Here is a 16,144-nt window from a genome sequence, read left to right as displayed (position 1 = left end):
ATCCAAGAACCTGTGGTGGCGGCAAACCCTGAGGACCCTTGGGGTCCTTGCTGCTACACTCTCATGACTTATGTGAATCCATTATTTAATCTTCTATAATTTATAGAATTTTTAAAATTTGTAAATCTATGATTCAATTAGAATTTGCTGAGTAATTTGGTAGACATCTGCCTAGTTAACTATTCTTTGGAGAGAAAGTTGGAAACCAACAAGCAGGATCTGTCCAAAAGAAGTTTCCATATATTTCCATATCTTCATAAAGAAATGGTAAAAACTATAATAATCCTTGCCATTATATAGAATAGACTTTTAGAGGTTCAAAGAAATTGAGTGATCAGCAAACTATGTGTATCCCTCCTGGTTTTAGATGTTGTGATAATTCTTAAAATTTTTAAATAGGGGGGGTGGGGTGGGGCAGAGCCAAGATGGTGGAGTAAAAGCAGGAACCTGCTGGAGCTCCCACTTCAGCCACCTGAATACCTGTAAAAAAAATGACTCTAAACAAATTTTAGAGCTACAGAACCCACAAAGTGACAGAGAGAAACAGATCTCCCACAGAAGGTAACCTGACAATCTGACAGGGGCATCTCCAACCAGCAGCCCAGACCAGCCAGAGCAGACTTCAGGAGAGTGAATCACCAGCAGCTGTGGCAGTTTCCAGACTTCTCAACACATAAATGTCAAAGAGAAAGGAAAAGGTCATTGGAGAACTCTGTTGGAACTGGGTGAGAGGGGAGCACAGTCTGGCCCTTGCCCCTGAAGGGAGAAGTGGTGGTGGCACAGCAGCTGTAGCTTCTGCCACATGGCTGCCTCCAAAGCTCCTGGCCTATAAATCGGAGGGGGAACAAGTGACCAATCAAAGGGTAATGGCTCTTGCTTTGACCTGTTTAGATTTGGGCTGCAGTCTTGGGTGGTGGTCCTGGGGTGAGGAACACTAGTGTGCCAGACCTTGTGGTGGCTATAGAGAGGGCATCCTACTCATAGCTCTGAAAACTGTGAAACCCCCACCATTTTGGGACACAACTCTCTCCACTCTGGAAACAGAGTTCTACTGTGGCAAAGAGCTCAAAAGTTAAGTAATTGGCTGGCAAGATGAGAAAAATGAGGGAGAAAAAGGATCAAAATATGGAGCCAGAAGAAGACAACAAAGTCAAAACTCCTGCATCAAAAGCTTCCAAAAAAATATGAACTGGTTGTAGGCCAACGTCAGGATGGATTTTGAAAATCAAATAATAGAAGTGGAGGAAAAATTGGGAAGAGAAATGAGAATGATGCAAGAAAAGCATGAAAAGTGTGTCAACAGCCTGACTGAAGAAAATAACACCTTAAAAATAGACAAAATCAAATGGTAAAAGAGGACCAAAAAGCCAATGAGGAGAAGAATGCCTTTAAAATCCTGATTGGATGGAAAAAGGAATGTTAAAAACTCTCTGAAGAGAATCATTCCTTCAAAATTAGATTGGAGCAAATGGAAGCTAATGACTTTATGAGAAATCAAGGCACTATAAAACAGATCCAAACAAAAGAAAAAATAGAAGGCAATGTGAAATATCTCACTGGAAAAAATACTCACCTAGATAATAGATCCAGGAGAGCTCATTTAAAAATTATTGGACTACCTGAAAGTCATGATCAAAAAAAGCCTAGAAATCATCCTTCAAAAAATTCTCAAAGGAAAATTGCCCTGATATTCTAGAACCAGAGGGTAAAAGAGAAGTTGAAAGAATCCACTAATTGCCTCTTGAAAAAAATCCCAAAAAGAAAACTCCTAGGAGTATTATAGCCAAATTCCAGAGTTCCCAGATGAAGGAGAAAATATTACAAGTAGTCAGAAAGAAACAATTTAAGTAATGTGGAAACACAATCAGGATAACACAAGATCTAACAGCTTCTACATTAAGGGATCTAAGGGCTTGGAATATGATAGTCCAGAGGTCAAAGGAGCTAGGATTAAAACCAAGAATCACCTACCCAGCAAAACTGAGTATGATGCTTCAGGGAAAACTATGGTCATACAATGAAATAGAGGACTTTCAAGCATTCTTGACGAAAAAAACAGAGCTTAACAGAAAATTGGATTTTCAAATACAAGAAGCAAGAGAAGCATGGGAAGGTAAACAGGAAAAAGAAATCATAAGGAACTTATTAAAGTTGAACTATTTACATTCCTACATGGCAAAACAATAATTGTAACTCATGAGACTTTTCTCAGTATGAGAATATTTGAAGGGAATATATGTATATGTGTGTATGTGTATATATGTGTGTGTATACATACATGTATGTATGTATAGGAGAGTGTATTATGTGTAAATATATGTGTGAGTGTATATATGTGTGTACATGTACACATAGACAGAGGGCACAGGATCAGTTGAATATGAAGGGATGACATCTAAAAAATAAAATTAAGGTATGAGAGAGGAATATATTGGGAGAAGGAGAAAGGGAGAGATTATTGAATAGAGTAAATTATCTCACATAAAAGAGTCAAGAGAAATTTTTACAGTGGAGTGAAAGAGCAGGAATGTGAAAGGGAATGAAAAGGGACTCTCATTGAATTTGGTTTAAATTCCATTATATATGGAATAACATACACACTCAATTAGGTATCTTACCCTACAGCAAAGTAGGGGGAAGGGGATAAGAGGGGGAATGATAGAAGGGAGGGTATATTGGGGAAGAAGGTAATTAGAAGCAAATACTTTTCAAAAGGGGCAGGGTCAAAGTAGAAAACCGAATAAGTAAGTGGGGGGCAGAATAGGAGAGAGGGAAATATAGTTCGGTTTCACTATATAACCACTATGAAAAAGTTTTGTGTAATTACACATATACAACCTATAGTGAATTGCACATCCTCCCAGTGGGGGTGCGTGAGGAGGGAAGAAGGGAAAGAATCTGGAAATCAAAGTTTTAAAACAAATGTTTAAAAATTGTTTTTATATGCAAATGAGAAATAAGATATACAGGCACTGGCATATAGAAATCCATCTTGCCTTACTAGAAAGTTAGGGGGATGATGGGGAGGATATAAGAGAGAACAGATTGGGGTAAGGAGTATTCTGTAGGCTCTCTATCTTGGGGTGGAAGGATAGGGGAAAGATGGGGAGAAAATTTGTAAGTCAAAATCTTGTGGAAATGAATGTTGGAAAACTAAAGATAAATTAATTAAATAAAAACCTATAAAAATTGTAAAATTTTTTTTTGGGGGGGGGAGGGTTACATCCATTCACTTGAAAATACTCTGTTAGCCAAACAGCTCTCATTGACTTTTTAAATATGATTCAGTCTCTTCTAAAATACAACTAGAATGTTAAAGTATAACCAAATTGAAGGAACATTAATTGATGAACAACAGTGTAGTTATAAAATAAATCCACAAGGAAAACAATAAGCATCTGTAGGTGACCAAAAGTCTAAAAACACATTACACACATAAACTTAGTGAAGTATATGGACTTTGGGTAAACAAAACATTATTTTCTTTATTTTAACTATAATTTATATTATCATTATTATTGCATACAGTAAAAATTATTAATATTCATGATTTATACTAGAAACTGCTCATTCTCACAGCCTGTGAAATAAAAAACAAAGAAATTATAGAGTTTTAAGATCAATAATAATCTAAAGAAGACACATTCACACAAAATATGGGGATTTTTCTAGCTATTGTGGACAAGGATATTTCTGTAAGCTCTTTGTTGTTGCATCAAGGGAAAGATTTATACCTGATGGACATGACCTCTAAAAAGTAAAGGTGACAAATACAATTTGACAAGCCTGTCTGAGAAAACCACCAAGAAATTCAAAGTTTACCTAATCGTGATCATCACTCAATTCTACTTCCTAGGCCACCTTGACAGGAGAGGGAAAAAATGTCTCACTTTGCTTCTGAAGATGGACATCTTAGATTGGGAAAGGATCATAGGTTCATAGATTTAGAGCTGGGAGGTACTTTATAGGTCACTGAATCCAATTCCCTGAGGCACACAAATGAAGAAACTGAGAGTTACAGAGTTTAACATGAAGTACATCTGTAAATGTCAGAGGTGGAATTTGAACCCAGGTCATCTTGATTGAAGATACACCATTCTCATCAAAGGTCAATCGATTTAGCAAAGCTCAGAGACACTGGCATCTCAACTGAATAAATGAACTCCATTAACCCTTACTATACCAATGTGATATAAGAGAAACTAGGGCATTAGGCAAGTTCTTCATCCTTCCTTAAAATTACTCTATCACTTTATTGGCAGCTTTTTCCCCCTTTGGCAAACAGACAAGAAGTTTTAGAAAGGGTTCCCAAGTTGGGATTTAGAAATCAGTTGGAGAGTTGTTCAAATGGAGAGAGGCTTACAACAAGACTTTAGTAAGAGCACTCATGCACCTGGTGCTAAGCTAGATAAAGCTATTAAGAAATCATTTCAATTTTCAAAAATAGCACAGTTCTCCCCAGCGAACTACTGGACATGCATTAACTTTGTCAAGACTTCTGAATATCATAAGATACATGAATTAGCATAATAGGAATATGCATTTTTGTCACCCTATAAAAACCTGAATGAAATACTTATCCCTGCTTTGGATGGGAAAAGAGAATCCAAATGACCAAGATGTGCTTTTATGTATACATCTTCAGAGTTTTGCTTAATTTTATTTTACCAAGACTGTTTTAAATACTAATATCTGGGCTGCACCCATTCTGAAGGTGTAGAAGCAAAAAAAAAAAATTTTAATCAAGCTGTGAATACAATTTGTAAACAAATTGTTGAGGCATTAGTTCTGTATTTTTATTAGGCTTACTATAATTCCTAAAAAAAAGCTAAACTAATGTGATAAAAAGACCACTAGCCTGGAACTCAGAAGGCCTAAGACCTCTCTTCTAACTAGCCATGTGACCTTAGTCAAGTTATATAAACTTTCTGGCTCTTAGTTTTCTCACATGTAAAATGAGTAAGTTGAATTCAATGATCTCCAGGGTCCCTTACAAATGCTCAAGTTCAACAGCTATGACAAAGGAGCACACACAGAGCCTCTGCTCAGTTTTGCAGTTTTCATGAGGTTATTTCTAATTCCCAAACCCTCATTGAGAAACACTTTTTTAAAACTTCAGGATGTCTCTGAACCGAAAGGAAACTGACGGTAAAAAAAGCCACTTTATCCAGTTACCCATCCTGTAGGGTGTTCCCTGTTTAAATCTGTGTCAGTGAAATGCATGACCAAGTTGTTACATAATTTGATATTTGTGGAAGATAATCTCCTAAGGAAGGAGCCAAAAACATTTCAGTTCCTTCTGAGCCAAAAGAAATAAAAAATAATAATAAAAATCATTCCTTGATTTAGTTCCCAGTCTTGTAGACAGTATACAGTTTTTCTGATTGAGAAATAAATTTACATTTATCTATCAGAGAGCACCAAAATGTAAGAATACTAATAACCCAAGGGTAATGCCTTTTTTTAATATGAGAAATAGTAGAGAATATTTAATGACCCAAAGCTGCTTCCTGATATGAACCCCATCTCTTTAATACTTATTATCCTCCTAGTAATGCTACAAAACTATGACTCTTGAAGGACTCTGATCTCTAAAAAATTACAATTAAAAGTGATCCAAAGGGGGTGGCTAGGTGGTGCAGTGAATAGAGCACCAGCCCTGAAGACAGGAGGACCTGAGTTCAAATCCAGCCTCAGACACTTAACACAAAACTAGCAGTGTAAACTTGGGCAAGTCATTTAACCCCAATTTCCCTATCTTCCCCGTTCCAAAAAAGAAACCAAAAAAAAAAAAGTGATCCAAAGGAACTTGGAGAGATTTATGACGCAAACAAGCTTTGGCATGTGACCAATCTTGTTTATGCAAAATGTGACCTAAAATAAATCATCCAATTATATATAGCACTGGTACCCACAGAATGATAATAGAACTCTACCTTATTCATCTGTGGAGAATTTATAAGAGGACATAGGCAAAAATTCACAGACTAAAAAAGCACACTTGGAACAATAACCTTGGTGAGATACATTCACAAAAGTATCAAACTAACTCTTTTTTTTTGTCAATTACAGGAGTTCCCAGCAGTGTTGTAAGGTGGCTACAAATTAGATTAGGCAAATTGATACAATTCTGTTACCAGATGGATCTTCTAGAAGTAGAAGACCATTAATGAGTATCCCCTTTCATGCAACTATAGTCAGAAAAAGTACAAAGAGCTCAGGCAACTCACAAATTTGAAAAGCTCTGTCAGTCAAGATGCATTTATTAAGTACCTAAGTATTAAGTACCATAGTACCAAGGTACTATGCTAATCACTTGGTCCAAAAATCATCTGGAGAGTCAGATCCCACTTTGCAAAGCCAAAAAGTTTATTTAAATTATTTTTAAGCTTTCCTTCTTTTTTCAGTCTTTGACTGGAAGAAGTTTTCAACTATATAAAAATACTCAATATACCACTATGGACTCTGTCCTCTTCTCAGAGTAAATTGATCAAGTGCAAAGAACTACAAGTGCTAGATTGTTATTGGAACCTTTCACTGGCCACACTTTCTTAAAAAATATTTTTATGACCAGCTTCCTCTAATAGACTGACCAGAACAACTTGTGATATTATGAATGAGGTCTCTGGATGTGTAACATATACAGTGTCTGTTAAGATACACTTCATTCTTAAAACTACATTATGGGATCTTTGTTTGCCTTTTTCTCCTGCAGGCCAACTCAAATATTGCCCAAATGATTTCAGAGGATCATTCACAACTTGCAAATAGGACTCCTTTCTATGTTTTGTATTTTTTGGCCAATTTCCATTTAAACTAATCTCTCTGGTGTCATGAATGTTTTGAAGGATTTTTTGTCCAGTTTGGTCACATTATCCCCCAAAAAAAATACATCCAAGAGATGCATCTACGTGGATGGGACATTAAACTGAGAATCGTGTGAGCACTAGCTCAATGTGTGTGACCTTGGAAAAATCACTTCATTTGTCTGGGCTCCAATTTCTTCACTCGTAAAATAACAATTATACTAAATACCTCCAAGATCCTTTTTAGCTCCAAAATTAGTGCTTCTTGAGATGTTAATAACAGTTCTCTATTGAAAATACTTTGGGCATACTAAGATAGATACAGATGAAAACATAGAACTTCTAAAGTCTTTTTACTAAAACCATGGAAGGGGACCCACAGGACTAAGGTACATTTTGTATTTTTCTCTGTTCCCTGGATTGCTATAGCCAAAGAATGTGTCACCAAGTTATCTACCTACTGTTTTTGAACCTATTCTTACTCAGCTAGGTTGGTCATCAGAAAGCAGATATAACCTACTGCCTGGACATTATGTATATATAAGCACTTAATAAGCATGTGTTGATTAACTATTTAGTCATGACAGTGCTTGAAGCCTTTCACTCTTCTAGCATAACCTTTGAGAGGCCATGGTTAGCTAATTCCAATCTCATAATTAGGCATTAGGGTGGGGCATTTTAATAACAATATTATTGTTAAATGACATGTCTTCAGTGGCTATGACAGATGGGCAAAAACAAAGGTGGTGGAGAGTGCTGAGTCTCATAGTTTTAAAACTGCCTTTAAGCATTGACTTAGTTGATATACTAAATGTTAGATACTTTTCCAATGACCAACAAGTGGATATTGTGCCAATATTCATATCCTTGCTATAAATCAAACCAGGTCACTGCTACAGTGAAAGAGAACAATAATAATTACTGACATTTATACAGGGCTTTAAAGTTTGCAAACTACTTCACATAGATAATTTCATATGAGCCTTGAAACAATTTTGGGGGGGGGCAATGAATAATCCATTTTGTGTGTATTGCTTTCACATGCATTCTCTTACATTATCATCACAATAGGCTTATGAAATAGGGCAATGTGGTTATTCCCATTTTGCAGATGAAGAAACTGAGGCCCTGAGAAATAAAGTTAATATAGTTGATAATAAGTAGCACTCAAATCAGTGTCTTCTGACTCCAAATTCACTTTTCCCTGTCCTCTGTGATAAATCATATTTTTTATTATAATTCTGTTTTTCCTAGGTGTAATCAATTTGCAAGAATTAAAACTCACTTTTCAGATACATTTTTCATCCACTCCACATTCTTAAACTCAAAAAAAGAAGGATGTATAGCACTAAAATTTTGTTCACTAGTTGCCTTAATCAAATCAGGAATCATGAAAAGTGAAACACTAAGGAAAGACACACATTGCAGATTATAATTCCTTTCAGAAACAAAGTTCTTCCCCTGAAAGTATATTTTAGATTCTCTGATTATTAAAAGGTTTGTTTGGGTATTTTTTTTTCTTTCTCTAATTCTTTCAGGGTATTTTGTATGTTACCCTGGGCTTCCAACATCAGACTTTTCCAAGTCTTAATAATGTAACACTGTTAAAATAATGGAATTTAAGGCTGTAGGTTAGGTTTGTATTATTTCATTGTTTTATTTTTGAATGCCTTTCAAATTATTACCTTTGCATCTTTTAAGACTATTCTCTTCCCTCTATTCTTTATAAGCAAGTCTTTCATAGAATAGCCTAGGGTAGATTGTGTGTGTGTGTGTATGTGTGTGTGTGATGGACCTTTGGCAATTTAGAGCAGCTTATGTACCCCTTTTCTCAATTACGTTTTTAAATGCAGAAAGTAAAACACATATGATTACAAAGGAAATCAATTATATTGCTTATTTTCACATTGATAACTTTGCTTGACCAGGCCCTAGCATATACTTCCTTTCCAAAAAGAAAAAAAGGCAGTGGTGCGGGGACACTTATTTGTACTGAGACTACAAGATGTCAGGATTTTCTTCCTGCAATAGGGTGCTGGCATTTTGATAGTGAGTAGAAAGGAGGATAAGGATTCAAAAGATATTCCCAAGATCAAAATGGCAGGCCTTGGAATTTGATTAGAGGTATGAGGTAGGGAGAGGCCATAGTGAGTGAAAGAAAATATTTTTTAAAAGACTAGAACACTTGTTTGGATGTGTAATTGGGATGCTAGATTGACATTCAGAAAAATAAATTTAAAAGACAGTTTAAAATATGAAATGAGAGCTCTGTGAAGAGGCTAGTAATAGAAACATAGATTTGGTAGTTATCTGCAGAAAAGTAATAACTGAAGCAATGGGAGTAGATAAACTAATGAAACAAAATGTTGTAAAGCAGATCACAAACAGAACTTTGAGGAACATCAACATATAAGAGGTGGAAGAAAAATGAATGAGCAGGTCAAAGTTACATAGAAGAAATAGTAAGAGGGGGTAGGGTAAGAACCATGAGAATGTAATGTCACAGAAGCCAAGAAAGGAGGACCCATCAAGAAGATAATGATAAACAATGTCAAGCACTACAAGGAGGTCAGAAAGGATGAGATTTTAAAAAATTCTTTGGACTATAATTGTGAAAGAATTCATTCATGACCTAGAAGAGAACTGTTTCAGTAGTGTTGTTGGGACCAGAATTCATCCTGTGAAGTACACAAAGCATGTGTCATTGGGTGGTAAAGAAACAGGAAATCTATACCATTCCTTCCAAAGATTTGTCAGTGGATAGGAAAAGAGAGAGGATATTTAAGGAAGTAACAAGTACAAGTGAAGATTCTCTCTCTCTCTCTCTCTCTCTCTCTCTCTCTCTCTGTGTCTCTCTCTCTCTCACACCCCTCTATTTCTCTGTCTCTGTATCTCTGTCTCTCTGTCTCTGTCTCTGCTCTCTCTGACTCTCTATCTATCTGTCTCTCTTTCTCTGTCTCTGTCTGTCTCTGTCTCTCTCTCTGTCTCTGTCTGTCTCTCTGTCTCTGTCTCTCTGTCTCTCTCTCTGTGTCTCTCTCTCTCTGTCTCTCTCTGTCCCTCTCTCTGTCTCTCTCTCTCTTCCCCCCCATTCCATTTAGGATATGAGGCACTGAGGTGGCAGACCTAGACAAAAGAAAGATATTTTAAGATGAAAGAGAGAGAGGAGGAACTGTTGGATGGAACTAGGTCATGAAGCCGAGAGACAGTTGGATGAAAATATTAACCTTGGTGAAAAAGACATCCACCATTTCTCTGAGTTTGAACGACAGAAAAGTATATGTGTGGAATATATTTGGCATTTATCAAACACTATCCCAGCTTTGTACTTTGCATTTATAGCAAGAAATCTCAGATTGTACTCAGCCCAGCTTAAAGCAATTTGGCTTGTACTTCCCAATGTAAGAATGACCATATTCTGCCAAGAGCAAATTTTAAATAAATGTGTTTTGACTCTGGGGGTGGGTTCAGAAAGGGACAGAGATTACTAGCATTAATTTATTTATCAATAATCAGCCTTCCCTTCATTTTTATACCACCATTTAGCTATCTTCTCCCCATTATGAAGGCAGCATGGGGGTAATAGTGGAACAAGAACTAAAATAGGAACCAGAACTCCTGGGTTTCAATACTAACTACCTCTGTCACTTCCTACTTGTTGTGACTTTGGATGTATCACTTAAAACTATAGCCTTCAGTTTCTAGTTTCCAGATCTAAATTTGTGATCCACGAACCATTACCCTTTCCCCATTATTTTTATCAAGTAGAAACATTATATTACTAGAATCATAAGAATAGTTTTGGAGCCCCTCTCAAAAAAATGTGGGTAGGAAGATGGCCAAGAAGAGAGGAAGAAATATTTCAAAGTGGAACTCACATTTCCAATTACAATAGTAACCCTATATTCTTCTGAATAGTTATAGTACAGGTTTAGGCCACTTTGAAAGAAGCCATTGCAATTAGAGTTAAGATTTATTTTTTATAGTATGAAGAATTCAAGACAATCACAAAAAAGGAGTGTTTTCCCCCCAAAGTCAGATCAACTATTTATAGCCTTTAAAAAGTTGATGGTGAAGTCAGCCTTGAAAATATCCAGTGGATTTTAGAGCTTGCCATTAAAACACTGGAACCTCTCATTCTCTTTAAGGGAGCAGACCAGGGAAAAATGCATGGATCCATAATTTCAACTAATTTTCAACCACTAAAAATTATACAAAGAACAAGGACACAAATCGGCCATATCCACTCAACAGCTAGAGCTACAAACTATATTTTGATTTTAACTAGACAACTTGATCTTACTAATATTTCATTTATTATTTTTGTACCAATATGCATTTGGTAAGATCAATTTACAGATTTCTTCCCCTACTTTATCCTTGTCTGGTTTTAATATAAGGCCTACAACTGTTTTATAAAAGCTATTTGGATGAATATCTTTTTCTAATTTATTGATTATAGTTTTTTACTATGTAATTTGGGAAAAGATGTTAGCTGATTTATATAGTACTTAAAGGTTTGTAAAACACTTTATATATTCATCAATCACATTTGATAATTTGGGTGTTATTATCACCATTTTGCAGGAGAAGAAATGGTGGATCATAGAGGCTAAGTGATTTGCCTATAATCACGCAGCAGTTAAATGTCAGATGAGATTCAAGTCCAGGTCTATCCTAACACCTAATTCAGCACTCTTTCTACTGCATCACACTGCCTTTCCGTGTGGTAACAAAATAACAAGATATTCCAGGATAAGCTATTATCAGTGTTGCATATGACAATTGGGTGTATCTAAGTCTCTTTTAAGAGTGGCATTGTCTATATGGTGTGCTAGTCCAGAACAAAGCCTAGTATGTAGCAATTGCTTAATAAGCATCTGTTGAAATGAATTGAATTGTCTATGATTATTTAGGATTCATTTCTCTGCTTTTTCTTATCTGGGGGAGATAATCTATCATTTCTTGTTTAGTTTTCATAAGTGTAAGGGACTAAAATTTGGAATGTAAACCTAGGACCTGAATAGTAAACAAATACCTTCAAAATTAATATTAAAAAAGTAATGTGTATGTTCAAACTTTGGTATCTTTTCTCTACTTACCAAAGTCCTTCCCTGGTCTTTACTGGGATTGTAGGCTTTCAGGTTGCATTTCTTATACTCCTTTTGAACTAAAAACTTTTATCATTATTAAATATAGAGTAAAATAGTTTCTGAATTTATATTTGTAAAGCTAGGTGTAGGAATTAATTGATTTACCTAATCACCTCATCTCAAAATGCATCTTAGTATACTAAAGTTAGTCAGAAGAGCTTAAAAAACATTCTCCCTATTCTTGGGACATCACCCAAAAATAACAAAAATTAGGAAAATTAGTTAAAAGCCTTTGCTAAGCAACAGGTAGGGAGAAGGAGAGAGAGAAAGAGAGGCATTAGCATGAGAAGGAATAACCTTGTTCTTGGGGAATCACCATTCTAACTCAATATAAATAAACAATGCTACTTAGTAGCAAAAAAACCCCAAAAACCTAATGTAATATTTGATTGTATTAAGAAAGGCCATGCCCATGTTCAGAGTAGGTCATCTTTCCTGTTCAGACTACACCCAGAGCACTATGTTCAGATTCACAATCTTCAAAGCATCTCCAGGGGAATACAGAGGAAAAAGAAATGGATGGTGTGGTGACTAGAAAATATATCATATGAGAATCAGGTGAGAGAACTGAGGATATTTAGCATAGGGAAAAGAAGATGGTGGAGGTTGGAGGTTGGTGGTTAATGAAATCTCATTCAAATATTTCAATAATTGTCATGGAAAAGAGGAATTTGATTTACTATGCTTGTCTCTAGAGGGCTGGTCTAGAAGAGGTGAGTGAAAGTTGCAGAGAGGCAGATTTAGGTTCAACATATAGAAAATAGCTAAAAATTAGAGATATCCAAAAATAGAATGAACTACCCTGGGAAGAACTAAGTACCTCCTCTTCAAGCAATGGTTAAATGGGCATTTCTCAAGGATATCCTCTGAGGTCCCTTCTAGTTTTTTTTATTATCATTCTGTTTTTCGGGGGGGGGGGACAAATGAGAGACAATGGAGAGGAGTAAAATTCTCAACTTTTTGTGCTCCATAATGATAAGGCATTTTTCAAACAAATGCTTTGTGAATTGCCATTATGGTATTATGAGATCCATTTGTCAGTCCAACATAACAAGAATGAGAATATGCCAATAGATAAACACTGCAGTTGGGAATTCTACCACAATTCACTAGGGATGCATCTAATCATTCAAATATAAGATGATTGTACTGGGGTAGAATTTTATTTTCCTGAAGACAATCATTAAGCAGACTCATGGGATGAGAAAAATATTAAAATGAAAACATTCTAGAGCTTGAAGGAACCTTAGAGATCATCTGGGTCAACCCTCTCATTTTGCAGATATATAAGCTGAAATTCAAAAAAGTTAAATAGCACAGAGAGATAATAATATAGAAAAGAATAGATTCTAGCTTCCCCAATCATAAATACCTGGGTCATTTCAATCCAATCATAGTCATAGACTTTGGAAATTGGAAAATGTCCCAGAACCAACTAGTCCAAACCCCACTTGAAACATAAATTTTACACCTCCCTCCATAACATCCCTAGTGAGTGATTATCCATTCACTGCTTAAAGACTTCCAGTTCCAGGAAACAACCTAACTGCTAAGGTACTCAAACTACTACATACTCAACAGACATTTATTAAGCAATGGAATATAAGGAATAAGGAATGGAATGTAAGGAATAAGCAATGGAATGTAAAAAATAACTATAAGGAACTCTCCTAAATGTTGTAATAAACAGACAAAAAGTGAACAAACTTTGCTCTTGATGAGTATACATTCTAAGAGGGATAGGGAAGGGAAGAGAGCATGTTCATACATACATACATATATACATGCACATATACACACATATATGTGTGTATAGGCAAAGTAAATACAAGGTGACTTTGAAAGCAAAGGTTCTACTATCTGGGGGACTAGGAAAGGCCTACTGTGGAAGGAAATGCTTGAGCTAAGTCTTAAAGGAAACTGAAGATTCCAAAAGGCAGTGATGGGAAGGGAGAGCATTCCAAACCCAAGGACAGTCACTGTAAAGGGAGTAAGACTAATAAAGTAGCATGTGTGAGAAATAATAAATAGGCCAATATATATGGAAGACAGTTAAATTTAAGCACACTAGCAAGATGAGATAGATCCAGGTTATAAGTAGCTTTAAATGCCAAACAGAGGAATTCACATTTTATTTTAGAGACAATAGGGAGCCATTGGAGTTTATCAATTCATGGGGTGACAGGGCTAGATCTGTCTTCTAGGAAAATCCCTTTGTCAGTCATGTGAAGGATATATGTTTTAGTATGGTGTAACTTCAGGCAGAGAGATTGATTGGGAGGTTATTGTAATAATTCAAGCAAGAACTATCAAGAGCCTGAACTCAGGTGGTGGTTGTGTGAGTGAAAAGAAGGGGATATATAGTAGAGGTATTGTGGAGATAGAAATGACAAGTTTGGGCAATTGATTTGTTACATGGAAGTACAGTGAAGAGTTAAGTATGATTCCAATGTTGTAAACCTAGGTGACTAGAAGGATAGAGTTACTCAACAGTAATAAGGAAATTTGTAAGAGCAGTGGATTGAAAGGAAAGAGTAAAGAGGTTTGTTTTGTTCAACTTTAGCTTGAAATGCCTACTGAGCTTTAAATATCCAATAGGCAGTTTGTGATGCAAGATTGGAGCCAGGAGATAGACAAAGGCTGGATATGTGCATCTTTCAAATCATTTATATAAAGGTGATCTTAAACCGATGGTAATGCATGAGATAACTACCCCGTGTTTCCCCGATAATAAGACACTGTCTTATTATTTTTTTTGGACAGAAAAACACCAGAGGGCTTATTTTCAGGGGAGGGCTTATTTTAATGAACATTGACAGCAATTTTAATAAACAGGTAAATGTGAACAAAAAAATGTACCTTTATTCAATAAGCAAATCACTGGGGAAGAACAGGATGACGCGCTCACTGCTGCAGCTCTGATTGGATGCAGCTCGGAGTGCGGCGTGCGTTTCACGGGGGGAGGGGGGGACAGTGCATACAGAGGGTACCATAATGTAGAGTGTAGCGCAGGGGATCACCTTCACTACAGTAGCAATCTCGATAGGGCTTATTTTCGGGGGAGGGCTTATTTTAGAGGAATCTTACACAGTAAGGGGAGGGCTTATTTTCGGGATAGGTCTTATTGGGGAAACACGGTAAGTGAGAATATAGAGAGAAGAGAGCACAAGTAAGCCTGTGGTATACACCTCAATGAGAGGCAAGCAAAATGGTACTTTGTTCCTTGTTTCAGTTATTGTAATGGCAAGAAAAGTAGTACTTAGCTCCTTGTTTCAGCTATTCAAGTGTCTTTGAGACTCACCTGTGATTATACAAGTCTTTGTTGGAAACAGTGGACATTGTGTTGTCCTTAATAGGCCTAAGGGAGTTTGGAGATCTTCCCTGCCCTTAATAGGCCTTATGTCATCATATGGAGCCCAAGGTGGGAGGAACTTGCCAAAAAAGCACAAGAGGAAAGACATTACAGTAAGGATGGAACAGATGGAGCAGAGCATATAAAAACTCAAGCACAAGCTGGGACCAAGAAGAACTGAAAAGGAGAACACTTGTGGTGTCAGCACTCTGTTTATGTTGTATGTGTTGATGTTACTTTGTCAAACAGAAGCACTCTGTCTGTGGACTTGTGTTGATTTCACAGACAGAAAGTGAATGGATATTATAGTGCTGGCAATGTTTGTGAATATTATTGTAACTCTGCTAAGCTTAATATGTGTAAATAGTGTTGTGGCTTTGTTAAGTTTCGTCTTCCCAGAAACAGAAACTGCAAAGGGCTTAGAGTGAACTCGTCACCATGAGCTTTCATATGAAACAGGAGTAGAGAGCTGCCTATCTGTGAATCCAGGTAAGAACTGAGTGAATCCAGGCAAGAGCTGGGATCATGGAAGAGAAGTTATGGAGTTTGGACGTCAGCCAAGGAGGCTGAGACAAAGCAGACATACATTGAGCAAGAGAACTAAGAAAGAGCAATCTAATAAAAAAAAAACAACTCAGAGAAGAGACTATCTGGAAGATGGTTGACATTGTAAAATGCAACAGAAAGTTTAAGAAGAATAAATAGTAGGAAAAAAATCCTTAGATTAGGCCATTAAGCCATCATTGATAACTTTGTTGAGAACAATGTCTGTTGATTGATAAGAATGGAAGCCAAATAGTTCAGAAGAAAGTAAGAGAAGGAAGTGTAGATACAAA

Source organism: Petaurus breviceps, unplaced genomic scaffold, assembly GCF_028583685.1.
Source record: "Petaurus breviceps papuanus isolate PSGF00001 unplaced genomic scaffold, PetGlider_PUasm1.0 189, whole genome shotgun sequence".
Classification (NCBI taxonomy): Eukaryota; Metazoa; Chordata; class Mammalia; order Diprotodontia; family Petauridae; genus Petaurus; species Petaurus breviceps.
The sequence above is the reverse complement of the archived record's forward strand: the minus strand, read 5'-3'. Positions refer to the sequence as shown.